This window comes from Phalacrocorax aristotelis, chromosome 5 (genome assembly GCF_949628215.1).
Source record: "Phalacrocorax aristotelis chromosome 5, bGulAri2.1, whole genome shotgun sequence".
Lineage (NCBI taxonomy): Eukaryota > Metazoa > Chordata > Aves > Suliformes > Phalacrocoracidae > Phalacrocorax > Phalacrocorax aristotelis.
The window spans coordinates 14,163,391-14,182,192 of NC_134280.1; the positions used below are offsets into that span (position 1 = coordinate 14,163,391).

Here is an 18,802-nt window from a genome sequence, read left to right on the forward strand (position 1 = left end):
TTAACAATCAAAACAAAATAGGGTAATGAGAAATAAAACCAGATCTTAAAACACCTTCCCTCCACCCCTTCTTTCTTCTGGGGCTTAACTTCACTCCTGATTTTCTCTACCTCCTTGCCCTCAACTGTGCAGGGGGACAGGGAATGGGGGCTGCAGTTAGTGCATCACATGCTGTCTCTGCTGCTCCTTCCTCCTCATGGGGAGGACTCCTCACACTCTTACTTGCTCCAGCATGGGGTCCCTCCCACAGGAAACAGCCCTCCACAAACTTCTCCAACATGAGTCCTCCCCACGGGCTACAGTTCATGAACTGCTCCAGCGTGCCTCCCTTCCATGGGGTGCAGTCCTTCGGGAGCAGACTGCTCCATCACAAGTGCCCCACGAGGTCACAAGCCCTGCCAGCAAACCTGCTCCAGTGTGGGCTTCTCTCTTTCCATGGGTCCACAAGTCCTGCCAGGAGCCTGTTCCAGTATGGGATTCCCACAGGGTCACAGCCTCCTTCAGGCATTCCACCTTCTCCAGTGTGGGGTCCTGCATGGGCTGCAGGTGTATATCTGCTCCACCATGGGCCTCCACGGGCTGCAGGGGCACAGCCTGCCTCACCATGGTCTTTACCATGGGCTGCAGGGGAATCTCTGCTCCAGTGCATGGTGCACCTTCTCCCCCTCCTTCTTCACTGACCTTGGTGTCTTCAGGGTTGTTCCTTTCACATATTCTTACTCCTCTTTCTGGCTGCAGTTGCACAGCTTCCCCTTCCCCTCCCCCCCCAGCCCCTTACCTATGTAATCACAGAGGTGGTACTGCCATTGCTGATGGACTTGGCCTTGGCCAGTGGTGGGTCCATCTTGGAGCCAGCTGGCATTGGCTCTATCGGACACAGGAAGCTTCTAGCAACTTCCCACAGAAGCCACCCCTGCTGACCACCCCGCTCCCAAAACCTTTCCATGTAAACCCTACAGAGTTGGGTACAGCAAGCCAAGCTTCCCATTCATGTAAGCAATAAAAAGCACACAACTAACCTGTTGGACGGTAAAGGTAAATACCTTATAGGAGCGTTGGAAGGAGAAAGGGCCTTGCTGGGACACATATATGTGAAAAGTAAACAAGAAATACTAAAAAAATATGTTGTCCTTCAGCTACAAAAATCACCAAAAAAAGCCTCAAACCAAGCATTATTGTACTGACACATCAAAGCCTCCGCAGGACAGAGGCAGTGTGACTTCACCCTTGGAGAAACTGAGGTGCATTGAGGAGCAGAGGACAACACCGAGAAGGCTTGCCTCTCCACTTGCCTCTTCTCTAGCAGTACTGCTGGAGCTGCCCTTATGCACCCCGCTGCCACAGAAAGCAGCGGGAGCAAGCCGTTTATTTCCCTGCCAGCCAGCAGCAAGACCACATGTGTGGCCGTTCAGGTCCCTGCAGGGATACAGACTTTGGATGCCCATGTGGATACGGTACTTACTTTACGCAGAATAAAGGCCATTCCTGGGGTTACCTGAAAATAAAAGCTGTTATAAACGCCACGAGACAGAGCAAACAGCTCCGCCACACACTGCAAATGCAAGGCTGCCTCTCTCCAGCATCCCAGAGGAAACATGCTTGGGAGCCATCACAACAACCATCCATCCTCTTAGGGATGGCCCAGATGACATTATCCTCCTATGAAGTTAATTATTCTACTGCCTCAGTTCAGGTAGAAGAACAAATAAAAAGTCTTCTGAAGATGCTGGGGAATTCCATTATGAAGCCCCCACCTGGGACACGGGAATTGACAGCACATGGCAGGAAGAAACGCAGTCCTGGTGGCCACACAGCCAGGGAACATGTTTCACCCGAGACACTGTTCTTGCATTCAGTAGCACAACAGCCAAAAGTGGGGCAGGCAGGCAGGCGTCTGTAGAGCGAGCTGCCTCTTGCAGCTGGGACAGGGGTGAGATTAGATCAACGAGCTTCCCCCGCGGCCCCGTGACCAACTCGAGGCAACACTGAAGGAATTTGCCCATAAATTTCCTCCCCACCCCAAGAAGGAGGCGGCACGCTTAAATGAACTCAGGCCCTAATAGAAGTAGGATATTCTTGTTCATCTCTGTCTAACCCATCCTGAAGCTGCTGGCACCTCTCCTCAGCTCGCTTCCATGCACCACCTGACCTTTGTTAAGGGCAGTAAACCTGTCAGTCTTTTCCTGGGCAAAAGAGCTGAAACAATTAGAGTGAGGCTAAAAATGGCCTTTCGGTCTACATAGAAAATTTAGATTAAAAATGTAAGAGTTCATTGACATTTTCTGCAAGAACGTAGAATTGTCGTTAAGAAATCAAACCCTGAAATACCTCAATTGCTGTCTACAATCTCTGAGACACTGCATGAGGAGCTTTCTGCCTCAACTGCTGAAGGGCTGGGGACAGCTGCCCTGGTGGGGACAGCCCAGCTGCTGCTGGCAAGGACACCAGGAAACCCAGAAATGCACTCCCATGCAGTAGCTGGCTTTGCAGCATGCTTCAGGTGTGACCGAAATGGGGCACTTTTCTTCTTGGTGAGAAAACAGAAATTTTCTGAAGCTTGCAGACAACCTGTATGGAAAGTTCTGGCTTTGCTTTTGTAAAACAGATTGTACCCAAAACTTTCAAAAACTTCAAAATTATGTTGAGAGGATTAATATATTCACATCTATAGTAGTATTTTCAGACATTTAGGTGGGCATCTGCAAATAAAGGTGATTAATTATTTATTATTCTACAAGAATTCCTGGGGTCTTCAGGTTACCGATATGTGGCAGCCTTAAGCGGACAGATAATTATTTTTTATACCACTAGGAAGGGTAAATAACATGAAAGCAGAGCTCTCCTGCAGCCAGGGGGAACCCCATGAGCACAATGAAGTCCTGCAGCAGGGTGCTCAAACACTGAAACTCTGATGGCTTTCCAAAAAGCAATAATTAGAAAAGTGTCCCGATCAACTCTTGCTGCCACCAGCTATCATCTTCAGTCCTAAACAGCCTGAGTTGGAGGAAGGTTTAAGGCAGAACAGTATTCCATCAGAAAACATTTTCCAGGAACCTGCAGCTGCTGCTGAAAGTGGCACAGAAGAGATCAATATGGTTTATGATCTATTATATTTTAGACTACAAGAAGAATGTGGAAGTGATGAACTTGAAACGCTTTGACTTTATTACAACCGTATCTGCCAACACAGGAAGTTTCTGAAAGAGACTGTTGAGAATTTTTGCTTCTTGGGAAATAAAGAAGAAAACAAAATTGCCTTTTTCTGCTAAGTAACCATTGAATAATTCTTTGGGACACAATGAAATTCAAAACATCAGCAGTGCGATGGCACATGGCAACCAGCTCCACTCATACACCACTGCCGGAGAACTCACCCAGGTTTTGGTGTCTGAGCTGCACGGCACAGGGCTGCTGTCAAGGCCAGCCCCTCTGCTTCAACAGCCCAGGCTCATCGCTAGACGCCTTGCAGGTACGGTGAGTCTGCTGAAACGTAAGCCACCGAGGCCGGGATGGAGATGGACAATAGGATGCAAATCCCACCTGGGATGTGCCAGTCTGCCCCCCCCCACACACCTGATCAGGAGTTCCTACCTCCATGCGGAGGATTTCAAGAGTAAGACTTTCCTACTGGTGCTGGCTTTTTATTAGATAGACGAGGAGCTGCAACTACCGAACGGCAGAAAACAAACCCAAAAGGCCTAATGCAACGTATTAATTCCACAGGTCTTGAGCTGCAAATGTTGAGAGTCTTGAAAATCACTTAATTGCCAAGCTGTCAGGGCAAGATGTATTTTGAGGACGCTGCCAATCTGACAGTTATTAACAAACAAAGAGGCCACAAGCCCTGACTGCACCAAGATCCTTGTTACTTCTACTCATGTGCCGCCTCCCAACAGGAAGTACTTAATAAGAATAATAATATCCCGAAAGGCCAACCTACGGCAGTGCAATTAAAAAGCTTTTCTGTCTCACTTTGAGGGGGGAAAAAAAAATGAGGGGGAAATTAAAATCAGACAGGAAATTCCACTAGAACAAGCTGGCTTATGTCCTAATAACACAGGATTGTGCCAACTCCTCCAGAAAGAAGAGGAGGGAAAGGAAAAAAAAAGAAGAAAAAAAAAAAGAAAGAAAAGGAAAAAAGAAAAAGAGAAAAGCAGCCCTCTAGACTGACTCAGATCTGAGGCTACATTGTGGTTCAGCTGTGGCTGCAATTCTAAAGGGAGAAAGGCAGCACAAGAGAATAAAAGGCAGTTTGCTTTTCAAGCAAGTTGCTGTTATATAATGTAACTCTTGTATGAAAGCGCAGCCGCTGCCGCTTTGTCGAGAAAAGACACAGCCCGGTAAGCTCGAAGGGCCAGATGGATCTTGGGGCTTGTTCTCCCAACAGCTGCTGCCAGAGAATGGAAAGAAGGAAAAGAACAACAACAACAACAACAAAAAAAATCCCAACCAGTGAGGAAGACATCCCGGCGCGCGAGGGGCAGGCAGGGAGGTGGAGGCAGAGCAGATGGTGGTTCAGCGTGTGCTTGCCTGGATGGGCAGCAGGAGAAAAATCAGTATGTCAAAAACTTCTATGCAAACTTGCAGATCCCTCAAGAAAGACACGTTCACGGAAGAAAAAATGCCTACAAGTTTAAGGGGAGAAGGTTCTCCAAGTTGTTATCATCCTGCTTCCTGGGAAGCCAGTAGCATCCTGGATTCAGCAACTGCCTGCACCTCAAGCTGATGCAGCAATTTCCAAAACAAAACTGGCCAAGGGGATTGTCTGCTCTGGGACCAGGCCAATGAAGGGCAAACTCTTTCATTCACCTGTGTATTTCTCATTGAAACTCATTTCACAGTGGGAGCCACATCGCTTGAAACAGCTGGTGAAAAGAGATTGTGTGAACCTCAGCTGACTGCTGAGTGCCTGGAGTATTCCCCAATATCTCCTGCCTTTCTCCCATGGCCTCCAATACTCAGCTGTGAGAGACACCCCAAGTCTTCAAGTTGCATCCAACACAACCAAGACCAGGATCTTTGCTGGTGAGATGCAGAGGGATGGGGAAGTTCAGCAGCCTCAGACGGGAGACAAGGAGACTGCTTAAGCACCAAAGGGCAAAACTAGTGAATGAAAAACGAGGGAGAGCACATCAGCTATCATGCAGTGCTCTCTGCACGACACTTCTCATCCGACAGCTAGTCTAGAAAAGCCCTGTGTGCCTTCCACTCATGCAAATAAAAGCTTATAGAGGAGTGTCATCCCAAGCTGTGTCCTTTGGAGCAGGTCTACAGGTAGAGATGTCTTTTAGCATTCAAATTGACCCTGCCTTATGCACCCAGCCACACATTCACACCCCTCCCCGAAGGGGGCACTGGCAGTCATACAGTTGCACACTGAGCCAGCTCAGGGAGTTCATCCAGTTGAAAACTCATCACCTAAAATTTTATTGCATGGGGCTTTGGCTGGATTAGCTCCCTGAACCAGTTTACCATGAGATTGCTGGTGTATGAATGAGCAAATATAGCCCTTAGGCTGCAGTTCAGTGACTGCTTCCAGCCCAGGCTGCCACTGAAAACAGAAGTCCTGATCTCTTTTGGCCACTCATCCTCATGTCATACCACTCTCCATTATGGTGGCTAGGCTTTTTTGTGTGGCTGCAGGGCTGGCTGGAGTGAGGAGTGCATCCCACTGAACAATAATATACCCCTTCCCAAGGGCAGGTGCTCAGCTAGGTGAGCTTCTAGCCCACCTTCCCAGATGCTGGTCCTGGGGGGCATGACTGCTTCTAGCGTTGGCCAAACTACATGTGTCAAGAGGCTGGGCTGGCCATCCATTGTAAACTAAATACATTTCCCCAAATTCATCAGGTAGCACACCAGGAGTTATTGCACAAGGAGCCAGCGCAACTTGCAGGAGCTGGAAAGGTGCCTTGCAGAAGAAAAACTCCCAAGCAGATGCTTAAATCCCATGAAAGCACAGGTGCCAGTGCCAACACGAAAGGGCATGCCAGCCCGCCCTGAGCACAGACCTACCTGAAAGGTCTCCCCCACCACAGGGCTGCCTGCTGCCATCGTGGGGACACCTGTACCCCGTCATGTTACAAAGACTTTCTCAATCTTTCAGGAGAAGGCTGTGCTTCCAATGCAGCGCTGGCATTTCTAGCCTCTCCAATCCAAACCACAGGAGCAAGTTTGCTTTCTTTATGCATATGCTCCTCCAGGCACTAAAACAAACTGGAATCAAACTGTTCCTATAGGCAATGGCTTGAAAAATTTCCCCTCTGTATGAAAGGTCTGTTTATATAATTTGTAAAATTGAACAAATCGAGTCTGGAAAAAACCCATATGGAGTCTGCTGTGCGTTCTGACCGAACTCCTTTCTGGAAATGGAAGTAAAGATATCTGCTTTGTAGTAGAGTCATGATAAAATTACAGGGCTGGGTATTTTTTTTCTTGCACTTGTACCCAGCATCTCAGTAGCCTTCAAAGAAGAGTTTTGGGAGCTTTCATGCTTCAGGACATCAGTTCCCAAAACACTCGTAGTCCATAAAGACTAAAAGGATACTGCACAACCTAGCTTTTAACCAAGCATAAGGCAGACTGCTGCTCTTAACTAAGCAGAAGGTCTGACAAGGAGAGGGGTGAGGAAGTTATCTGTTTTACCCAGCTGTGGTTTTGGTGCAGGCTAATAACTCCCATGTATCATCCTGCCGTGGTATGAAAATTTTCCGCCTGGTGTTAAAAATGGTCCCAGTGCAGTTTGCAGTGGATTCTCCAGGCAGCTCATGCAAAGTGCTGGTTGTTAGCATGCTGCTTGTGTAATGAGGGTGCTTAAGACTGTAAGGGGTCTCTGGAAGGTCCTGAAGAGTGATTGCAGTTCAGGAGACTCACCCACCTGGCAACACGCTGATTTATGGCCTGCTCAGTTAATAGCCCTGCTTAACACAGGAGTTTGTCGAGATTAAGTAATTGCCTGAAACAAAAAGTTTATTATCTTTAAGTCTCTGCTGATGAATGACTGGGTGTTGGAAGAATCATGTGAAAGATCATCTGTGATTCCCTCCCACTTTAGGGGGGGTGGGTGGGGAGAGAGAAAAATAATAAGATTTTAAAAGACCAGCTTTTCCAAAAGGAGTTGAAAAGCTCACAATGTACACTGGAACATGGTCACAGACAGTTACAAGCAGGAGGTTTCATATCTCGGGAGCCATGTAATAAATATCTTAAGTAATAACACAGTTCTGTGATGCATTTTTCCCCAAGAACTACAAATATTTTGTAAACGTTAATTAATACTGCCCCTTGAGAGATAACTGATCCTGTCACACGATAATAAGATTAGGAATAAATCAAGATGCAAAGCCTGTTTCCTTTCTATACATCACATAGTGGTCTTTCCCATCCTAGAAAAATCTGGAAATTTTCCAGTCTAGAAAACACTGTAGACAACTGTAAAGGTAAAAGATGCTGCATGCTAAATTTTGCTACAATTATTACTCATGTCTATTTCCAGATGCTTCAGCAAGGTTAATCGGCTTGATTAAGGACACACACTTATGCTGCCTTATGAAACTGAGATCCAAAGTGTACCAGAGCTCAAGGCTTTGCACTCACCTCAGTCAACCCCCACCCCGAGACAAGACGCCTGCCTGCTGAGCATCCCACGCAATGGGGCTTGTGCTAGGAGATCACACGATGCAAACCTTCCTCCTGTGTCCCCCATTTCCTTTCCCTAGAATTTGCTCAGAGTTGGCACATGAGCAGAGGAGTGTGGACATGAGGGAAACAGGACAGACAAGAAACCCCTGTCTCTATTGCAACTGCTAAGTAATGTTCCCACAGCCCCAGATGTCAGACATGCTGTCCCTCCTCACATCACTTTGAGGCCTTCCTGCAATAAAATGGGACTTGGCTCCAGCTTTTCCTAGCACTTCTCATATTACCTTTTAATCCAAATACATATGGTTCAGGGAGAGACACTTGCATGAAAGTATGTACACCAAGAGAATGTAAACCCTGGAAGTAAAAAGATGAGCTCTGCAAGACTCTCTCAGCCCCAAACATGTGCCCCCCCAACTCCCCAGCATATTAATCAAAAGCCTGATGAGATTCCTTTTGAAATCCCCCAAAAGATTTCCATAGACTTCAGTGGTGTTTGGATCAGGCTACAAACTCAGAATAAATCATAAACTGGCTACATCTGCCAAGTTTATTTCTTTCTTTTCCAGGTTTCAGAACAAATCCATTTTACTGCTGGGAAAAAAGCAGAATGAAATAACTGGCAAGAGTTCAAATATCTTGTATCACTCCCCATATTAATTCAGCCAGTCAATCTACCCCATAACTTTGGGAAGTGAAGCAGATTACTTTGGCCAGATCAAACCACAAAAACTGTGCTGTTTCATTTATGTGCATTTTGTTATTTAAGACAACCTGTGCAAACCTTTTTCTCTTGGGTTAAAACTGACAATTTGGGGGACTAAACGTAAGCAGCCTTAAGCTAAGCTAAAATAAATCAAATGACATCTGCACTGAAACAATCTAATGATCATCACAACACCTTCACCCTCCAATCAACTTTGGAGAGGCCCTCTTATTAAGAAACATCTAATATTTAAGGATGCACAAAAAGAAAGGACAAAAAGGTGACACCAACCAAAAGAGTTTTGTGACAGCAGTAATATTCTTAAGGACATAGAGGACTCTGAAACAAGCACCTGCAACCTCATGTTTTGAATAAATTTGGATGGTTTTATTAATTTGTAGCTAATTAATTGTCTTTTTTTTATAAAAAAAAAAAGAAAAATCCTCTATCTACCACTCACAGCAAACTCCCCACTTGTAAAAGACCACATTTAACTTCAGGTTGGGTGATCCTGCAGGATGTACCTCTACTAGCATCTGTCCTCAGTGAGCAGAAAAAGGAGTTGTTTCCCCACTCTCAATTCAGAGCTCGGCTGATGTGTACTGATAGCTTCAAGCTAACTTGAGAGATCTGCAAGATGGGGAACCACCTATAGCAAACAGCTTCAGATATCATTTAGCATTTTATTTATTAATTAGCTTTCTGCTGAAAGCGACGTTAGCACTGACTGAGTTGGAAAGCCACTGCACAATGAATATAGCATCATATTGGACTTTTCTCTCATTTTCAGCGTTGGTCTGGCATAAAATCAACAACTGCAATGTAGCAACACCTGCAGAGCAGCACAGGACAGGAAAAGCAGCCAGACGTCCTGGTAGGAGACGCTTGGGAAAGACCCTTGGATTTGCTTTGACCCACTTATTGGGGCTCATTGCACTGTTTCAGGATGGGATCTCCACAACTGCTCGTGTACTGGGCCGCCAAACTAGGGCAACAACAGAAATGGACATATTAAGTTCTTCAGAAATGTAGTACTGGCAGATCAAAACATCTGTGAACACTGTGTTTTACTGACAACACACTTCTAACTTTGAAACTGGTACTGCTATCAGGCTATTAGTACAAGCACTTTACTTTGAAGTATGCAGTGTAATTTTTGCAATTCTACTCCTGGCTCTGGTATTCGTTTGGCTCTGGTTATTTCTATAATTTACCTTCCCACTGCAAAATTCTGACTGTAATATGCCTATCCAGAGTGGTACAAGTATATGCACCCTCACTCTGTGCTCTCCTTTTATCATGCATGATATTTTCAATAAGAAAGTTTAAAGGAATAAAAAAAAGGTTTTCAATTCCAGTGACGTTAGATCTCAGTTTTTCCCACGAGAAAATCACTTAGCACTTCTCTGACTTCAGGTGACTCACTGTTGTTACCTTCCTGAGGCTCCCATACTCCCCTTGCAGTGCTTAACCCAGGCACATAACTCACCCTGGTGCAGTAGGCGTGTTGGCATTTGCTAATAGGCTTCCTGAGCTGTCACCTGGATGTGGTGCGTGAGACAAAAGATTATGTGATGATTTCTGTTTACAGAGCAGTTATGATAAGCTGACATTTGCCTCTAGCTGTTGGGTTTGATAACTCAAATATGGCCTACATGAGTGCTTGTCCTCCGAGCCAGTGACATTCATGTTGAGAGTCGTTTTAGAGGAACTTTTTCACATATCCTCCTGAAAATTGCAAGTGAATTTCTAATGTGTGTGAATGAGGCTGTATTGACAGCAGAGGAAGCCATGGTGCCTTAATCTCCACACTCACATCATCACATATCACATCACCCACGCCACCTTGCCAGCAGCCATCAGCGCTCTCATCGAGGCTGAGATTCCCAGCCTCCAGTCCGAGGACAATTTCCTTCACCTAGCCTCACAAGGGCAGGTATCAGTATAAACTGGAAGTGTCCGGAGGAAGGGGCACCTGCTGCCGGAGAGTGTCATTGACATCCTCAGCTGAGCAGCAAGACTCCAGCGGCAGATGCCTTTGAACACTTGAATAAGCATTTTCCCATTACCAACCCTGATTTCACAACTCTTCACTCGTAAGCAAATACGCCTGCATGCGCTTAAAAGGAGAAGGGATGTGGGTCAGGAACTGGGAGACAAAGAAACCACACTGCAAGAAGAGTGACTTTGTTTCTCAGGGACCAAGAGTGCCAGGTAGGCACCAGCACCTTGAAAATCGCTGGGGGTGCTGAGGAAGAGGAAGGAAAGAAAGGCCCCAGATAAACTGTGCCAGCATTGTGCTGGTTGTCAAAGCTGCGACTGGTTGAGGTGATGGCACAACTACCCACACTGGTGCGTTTACAGGACCCTATCACATTTCTCCAGGAATCAGCTGGTACCACAGATCCTGCCATGTTCACTTACTAAAAGATGGGAAAGAAAATGAGGAGGAAGAAAAAGAGCAGGGGAAGCTATGATATGAAGGAAGGGGAAGACAGGCTATTGCAGATACCCTTCTGAATTATTAATTGAATTACAATGGCCACAAATGGCTATGCCTATGTTTAATTATTCACACACTTCCCTATGAGATTTTCAGTTATTTGGCTGGCCAGCAAATGAGTTTGTGGGCACAACAATTTTCCTGATTACTGGGTTTTCTCCATTTCTCAGGGTGCGTTCTTCTCTTACCATATCTTTGTCTCATCTAGTATCAACACAAGCCACACCCATAGCCCAAAACAGTTACCAAACACAGCTTGGTCCGTACATATAAGTGCTAATTATTATTACCAAACTGTTGCGACCACAACTCCCAGCCGAGAACAGACCTCTGGAGTATAATCCAATTCACAGGCACCCCTGTCACCTCTGCTGGCAAACACCATGGGGTTTACACATGACTGGGAAATGTAAGTAGACTGGTTAATACATTTTCCTCTGACTCAAATGACTATGTGGTCATATGAAAGAAATCTGTTAATAGTTGGGCAAATAAGGGACAATAATTGCTCTGTTGTCAAATAATGCTTTGTTGTCAAATCAAGGTTCACCTTCAACTACATGGTGCTTCTTTTTTTATCAACATCTGGTCCCAAGAAACCCTTAATTTATTAGCTGTAAGTCCAGTTTTGCTACACTTATATATGTCTGGTAATACCACACTTTGCAAGCAGTTCCACTGGATTAACGGAGTTCCAGCTGGGGCTGGATGGCAGATTTGGACTTTGGAAAACAGCTCTCAAATCAGGAAAGTGATTGTATGTGTTCTCATGTCTACCACAGCACACTTATCCCTCTCTTTTCATAGCCTGAACTTTCAAGTGATGCAACACAAGCATCTCAGCCTGGTCACACACAGGCAGTGAGAAAGTCAGGGCCAGGTCTCCATCCACCCACATCACGCACATCACCAGCCCTCCACCCAGGGTCAGGAGAAAAGGGCAATCCTGCTGCCCACACCAGGACGCCCGAGATGGAACCCATTGTGGCTGGGAGTATATTTGGGCCACCAAGAGGGAAAAAGAGCGGGTCTGCACTGGGAAATGTCAGGACTGCTTCCTCAGCAACCTAAGTAAGGTTCTGCAACTTTGGCTCCCAGTGGAAACAAAAAGCCCATTTTTATCACCTCACCTCATCCTGGGTCTATAGAGAAGTGAAAGGTGAACACAACAGCTGCTAATATGTTCAGCCACATTTACAGAAACCTTTTGACACCAAGGCTATTTTTATTAGCTAAGTGCACTATGCTGTATCAGAATCCAAGTTTTATTGCTTACAGTTCAACCTTGCAAAAAGCCTTTTCCAATCACTGTCTGTGGCAATGATAAGCCTTAATGACACAGGGAGAGGTTACAGTACCTCCTAGCACAGCCTGGCATAAAGCAGCTACAGATATCCCACGCATTGCTACCCTCCCTCAGCCTTCACTCCCCTGCAGAGCTCTCTGTGCACCAGGGCTGCGTTTGCAAATACACAGCTTGGCCAGTTAGCTGGACATGTCAAAAGTGCACACCCAAAACAGGAGTTAAAGATGGGTCTACAGTTTTGTTTGGCTTTCCAAAACAGCTCAATAAGCAGATTTTACTGCTTAGAAGTAGATGGTACATTTGGTGTCCTCCTCCTCCTTCTTCTCCCAGCCTCCTGACCAGCAGTTGCAATACCCAGCAATACCCAAGAACCTCCAAGCAGCCCCACCAGGTCAGACAAGGCTCCTGGTGTCCCATCTCCAGCAGTAGTCATCTCCCAGAGAAGACCCCCAAGGCCAGAAGATGCACTGTACAATACTTCAGAATACTCTCGCCAAGCAATTTTTCACCTTGGGTTGAGCTAGAGATGTGCCTTTGTATTTAATAACTTCTGGCAGGCTTCCCTTCCAAGCTGGGCATCAGTTTCCCCAACAGAAAAATGAAGAATAAATTGCCCTTAGCTTTACAAAAAAAATTTTAGCAACTATAACACTACTTGCAAACTTCTTCAAAAAAGCTTGGGCAGAAATGCATGCATATGTATGTAAAAGTCTTAATTTTAAAATTTTCTTTTAATTACATGGGATTCCCTACCTCCATATTTATTTTTCCTGGAACTGCTGTCTCTTTCAAACCAGTAGACTGCATCCCCAGTGAATAACAGTAGTTTAGCGTGATACAATCTTAGTGCCTAACACCCTCAGAGCATCGCATGCAACACCAATATTGAGAAACCATGAACTTGAACAGATGCAGTCAGACTGCTCACGGTGGGAGTTCAGAGGAATAATTCAACCTTTCATCACACTCTAATCCCAGGAACGATATCAAGGTTAAACTACTAAGAAAAATACAGGGAGTGTTAAGCAACATGGATTTCACTTTGGAGAGGCTTAATTAGCTTGCTAGATGTAGTCACCCATTTCAAGAATTTGAACCTACAGTAATTTCTCCCTTTACAAGATGCACGACCCAAGTAGGTGCATTTGCCATCTGCAGCCACCGCATGGGTTTGGTGTCAGCTGCTCGCACTATAATTGGCCCTTTATTGTGAGTTACTACGAAAGGCTCCAGGCAGTCCCCACAGACCTTGCCCTTGATCTGGGTTAAGATACTTTGACCCATGATCCTTTATAATAAATGATATCCCCCAGTTAAAGAATGCTGCTTTCAACAATATGGGCCTGCCCTCAGGAAGTGGGAAAGGAATTTTCCTGTAAAGGCAGATTAAGGAAATTCCACGCAAATTTCATGCATTTTGAATAATCTTCTGAACCGTGACGAACCAGCTTCCCCTTGCAGGGATCCTGCTTCAAATCGTTGTAGTTTGAAGACAAATTTAGCTGTTGCTTTCTTGGCGGCAAAGCACGCTGTTTTTCTTGGACTCAGCATGCCAAGTTGACTCGGTGGGCTGAGCGTGGTACTTGGTGCAGCTTGTCCTCAGGCTCGTCTGCCCGGCAGACAGAATGCACTGCCTGGGCACTGACTGGTGCACTTACGTGCAAGGATGGTCGTAGTTTAAAGTTTACACCCCAATATTGCTGGTTGAGTTGGGATGAGCTCCTATGCAGGGATCAAAGGGGATTTCTTGTTGTGCCGATACCCCCCCGTCCCAGGTAATGAAGAGGCAGTGAAAACTTCCCTCTTGGTACTAGCTTTCTTCCTCTGTTTTTGGTAGCTCGTGATATTCTCATTTTGGGACAGGATCATGCTCAGAAGCTGCGTGACCTACACTGGTGGTGCCTGGCTGGGAGGAAATCACCCACCGGCTGCCCTCTCCCAGGCACCCTCCTCTGGGGCAGCTCTGAATGTCCTGCTCTCAATATCCTCTTTTTGCTTCAGTTTTGGCCTCTCTACCATCTCCCTAAGCATGATGACAATGGGTGTCCCATTTTTCCACCTTTGGGCCCCTCTCCAGCTCCTCCCCTAGGGGAATCCCAGCTCTGGGGCTCTCAGCACTTTCCAGTCCCCACATCGAACCCCTTCTCCATTTCTTAGGTACATCACCACTGCTCCTGGGCACATCTCCACCACCTTCAGGCACCCCAAAGCACTCCCCCTCCTGCATGTGCACCATCCCTCCCAATACCTTCCCCCTGTGGGTCAAGGCTGTACCTCCCCCAGAATTTCTGAGGCTCACCCCCTGGGTTTTGTACAGTCAGCTGAAATCCTCACTAAGGCATGGTCACCTCACATCCTCCTGCTAACCAGGGTCAAACCAGGAAGTGGTAAAGGTATGTCATCAACTTTTAAAAGTTTAGTGTTGTAAAGAAAATGGTCCATTTAAAGAGACAGGGTTGTGTTAGCCAGACACAAGCATTTCTTCCCAGTCTAGTGTGTGGTGATAGGGTATCCCATGGGACCATAAGAATTTTAAAGCATTACATGTTTTTTAGATATATATGTAATATAATTTATAAAAATTTTCACTGTTCTTCCATCAATTTATACCAAAACTTTTTCCTGAGACTCATGAAAATATCAGATGAGGAAATTTTTGTTTATAAAAAAAAAGTCTTAGGAGTTTTTTACATGCAGCAATGTTAATGAGACTGTAGCCACAAGCAGCAAAAGCACAGGAGAACAGTGTTTTAGTGTATATGTCAGCCTTCATGTATGCTTTCAGCAGAGGAAGCAAATAAAATATTTTGCCAGGCTCCTGAAATGGTACGATGTTAAGAGAAATTCCTGTACAGCTTTACTTACTGGAAAATGAAAAAATGCAACCAACTACCAATTGTCATCACCAAAGCTAAATTAGGCGATATTCAGAAGTGATGCCATTTTCCTAGCAATTGATATCCTAATACAAGACAGAGGGACAGTCGTTCTGAAAAGGGCAGCACTTCCTTGCTCTGAGTAAATCTTTTATGATTTTGAGATCTTCTGTTAAATGAAAAAGTTTTGAAAAAACATATTGCAGTTAACGGCAAAGCAACCAACAGCACACTAGCAGCCTGACGTAAAGTCTATTGAAATCAATGGGACTCTTTCCACCGACTTCATTGGGGTTTGGATCAAATCCTCCAGGAGAATAAGCTATTCTGTAATATCCATTATTACAGACTGCTTTGTCCTGGTAATTAGATGCCGGGAGAGCGCAGCGCAATTGTTTAAGGCACTGGTCATTCACCCATGGAGACCTGTGTTCAGAGCCCGGGTGGGTTGAACTCAAAAAGGGGCTGCAGATTCCCACTGGCGTCTGCCTGTGTTCCCAGCCCCACCGCCAGGTAGGGACAAGTAAGGCAAGAGAAGGCAGAGGTCGAGGCTGAGCTGGTAGAGATGAGCTGAGTGCCTGCCCAAATATCCCTGGCTCCTGCCCTTCCTCCGGCTCCTCCATTTTCCCCATGCACCGTCATGAACGCAAAATATTTTCAAGGAAAAAGTGGATAGCCAGCAGGTCGCGAGTGCGCACAAAGCACCTCTGTACGGCCCCAGGCATTTCGCACAGTCCGCTGAGCGTCATCAGTGTTACTAACTACGCAGGGAACATGTCTCTGTGTTTGCATCTTATTTCTAAGGTAAAACATACTGCTCCTTGGAGGATACGTCTGAGGGAGGGACTGCAAGTCCCCTGCAAACAAAATACAAACAGAAAGGGCAAGCCATGCAGAAAGGACTCCCACCATGAAGCTATATATTTGGCTTACTATGAATACAGGACTACATACTGTTAGCAGCCAACAGAAAAGACAGTATAGCCTGAATTCTCAGAGGAGACCAGCAATCACCAGTACTTGACCAGAGGGGTCTTTTTCCTAAGATGTGCCCTGAACCCATTTCTTAGAAAAAATAAATCCAAAACCAAAAGCAAAACCCCCAAAAAATCCAACACCCCCCCCAAAAAAAAAATTCAACAACCCCTTCCCCAATAAACAAAGAACCCCAAAAAAACCGAACAGCACCCTGTCTTAGCTAGTAGGAACTCACCAAAAACCAAGAAGCACCCAGTCCCTCAGTCCTTCTGAAAGTCACAGGTAGGAGCTGTTTATCTTACAGGGTGACAATCACACCACCTGAACCCTGTAGGTCTCTACATAAAGAGTCTCCCTGTAAAGACAATGCAGAAAGAAAGAGGAAAGATGAGGGGATCAGACTGGGTGGCCTGTCTCTCCTGCCAGAGGGAGGCTTTTTCTCTCCTTTGACTATTCAGGAGGCCTGGAGAGACTAATTTCCTACTTCTGGCACTTAAAAGCAAGAAGCCTCAGGTCTGGCGGACTGAGCTCTGCTCCTGTGATGAGGTTCAATGCAGAGAGTGAGCAGACCTACACTTATCAGTTTGCAAAAAAAACCACCAACCAAAGGAGGTTCAGCAAGTTGTGGCTGGAATGGAGACTGCGCTACAGGTTGCTAGTTCAGTTTCTTCCCATGTAAGACCTGCAATCCACCAAATAACACAGAAGGGATGCAGGCTAAGATGACCAAAAGTGTTCCCTTGTGCAGTGCAAAGCTAAGCTGTGGCACTCCTCGCTGTAGGATGGTGCTCACACAAAAAGGTTATACCATTTCAGAAAATGGTTCTTCAAATTCATGGAAGAAAAATCCTGCGATGCCACCTGCAATTCAGACAGTCCTTGAACTGGAAGATTTGCAAGGCTGTGAGAACCCCACTGGAAAGCTGCTTACACACCTGCCCTGCAGTTGGGAGCTTGCCCTGTCCGAAGCTGGAGCCAGGGCAGACAGACCTAGACCTCCACCTAAGCTGCTGCTCCTGTATTGATGTTTCATGGGGCCCCCCTCCCCGACATGGCACAGTGGTGCGCAGAAGCAGTGGGGAGACTGGGAGGTAGCCAGCTGGACTAATGGCAATGCCTGCTTGAGTCAGGTCTTTCTTACTTCCAATGTCTTTTGGTCAGCTAAACATAACAGCTACCTCATGGCTGCCCTTCTTTCCATCAGTAGGGGAAAAAAACAGGTAAGAAATATTCCCAGATGCCTGCAGCAGGTGGAGATCCTTCTCTTTTGGTATTTTGCTTGTTGAAGGGTAACCTCTTGCTCACTCAGTGTGTTGCAAACCTCTGTCTCCTGGCCCTAAACCAGCTCTTGGTCTGGGAGCTCACTTTTTTGCACCAGCAGCAAGAGGCTCTGCTTCAGTCCTTGATATTTTGGCAAACCTGATGGCCTCAGAAGTACCCCTAGCTCAGATGTAAAGCAGTTATCGTGCACCACACTCCAGCCATGATGCCTGGTTATCGCTGCTGCTGCTGGGCCTTGAAAGCCTGGGATACAAAGTCTTGCCTCTACCACTCCCTGTCTCAGATGTCACAGGATTTATGAAGAGAGGGTGGAAACAGCCTACAAGAATAATTAGATCAACTGAATTAACTGAATGTGTTTGGATGAGCTTTGGTCACGTTGGTGTGAAAATCCCCCCGTCAGCAGCAGACTAGCACAGATCTGATGAGGGGGAAAACATGGAGGCTAGTGTCGAGCAACGGTGCAGAAGTGAGCCCCGTGCAGCCAAAAACACGGCCTCCCTCCCTATCCTTCTCCGACATCTTAGAGATCTGCAAAAGCTATTTGTAGTGAGAGGCTTTCTTGTAAAACATAAATGAATACCAGCTGCCCGGACAGACTCAGAGCGCAGCCTCCCTCCTTGGACAGGCTGCAATCCCCGGAGAAGCTGGCCGGGCTGGCGGGACGTGCCTTGTCTGTCTGTCTGGGGAAGACATGCAGGGAGCAGCGTGGTGAAAAGGCAGTAGTGTTTTCCTCCCGAGGTGTCAGCTGGTAAGCAAACTAAGTGCTTTTCACCTTCAGAGGGGAAAAAATAGTAGCTTTTTATCATCCCTGATTTTTAAAAAATACACCTCTTTTTAACCTGAAAACAAACCCCATTTTCTTTTACCCAAGAAGGAAGGCTGAGTCCTTCTCACCGGCCCAGAGACCTGCCTTGGATGTGCTTGTCTATCGCTCCCTTTCAAGCACAAGTACATTCCTGCCCCGATACTGGGCTCTGGCTGGGTCTGACTCTACATATCCCAGGGCTCCTGCTGGCTTGCTGTGCCAGTTTCTGGTTTTTTTTGTGTTGTTTTTTCTTTTAATTTACCTTGGAAATAATATTTTCTGGCAACATATTAATGCCCTTTTCAATGCTCAAAAGAAAATCCAAACAGCAGCACAGACCAGAAGCCAACGGCCTGAGCAATGAGAGTGGTACCTGCTTTGTACCTAAATATTTATAATTTGCTAATACTATCATTAATACTTAGTTTTATTTTACCTAGTTTTATTTTACATGTGTGTTTTATCTGTTTAAATACTTACTTGGCCTTCCCCACTATAAAACATCAGGGACTCTGGCCAGTGTTTCACTCTTTTTGCACACAGAACTGACTTTGATTTGTGGATTTTTCACTGCATATGGACAAACACAAACACACAAGAGACAACACCATTTGCTCCTGCTGCTCTTCAAGACTTTCACAATTACAGTTTGGAGGGACAGTAGGCCTTGCCAGCTTCCTACTGGGGCTGAGCAATGTCCATC

General features: G+C 46.0%; 1 protein-coding gene across 6 annotated transcripts in view; it reads right to left on the reverse strand.

The window, feature by feature from the left end:
* GLI2 (GLI family zinc finger 2) overlaps positions 1-18,802 on the reverse strand; it is a 205,431-nt gene that overhangs the window by 81,939 nt on the left and 104,690 nt on the right. Inside the window, exon 2 of one of the 6 annotated variants that reach the window (XM_075093061.1) lies at positions 16,246-16,365. The exons of the other annotated variants lie outside the window; for them this stretch is intronic. The gene's annotated coding sequence lies outside the window, so the exon portion shown is untranslated. The remainder of the gene's footprint in view (positions 1-16,245; positions 16,366-18,802) is intronic. 6 annotated transcript variants of the gene reach the window in all.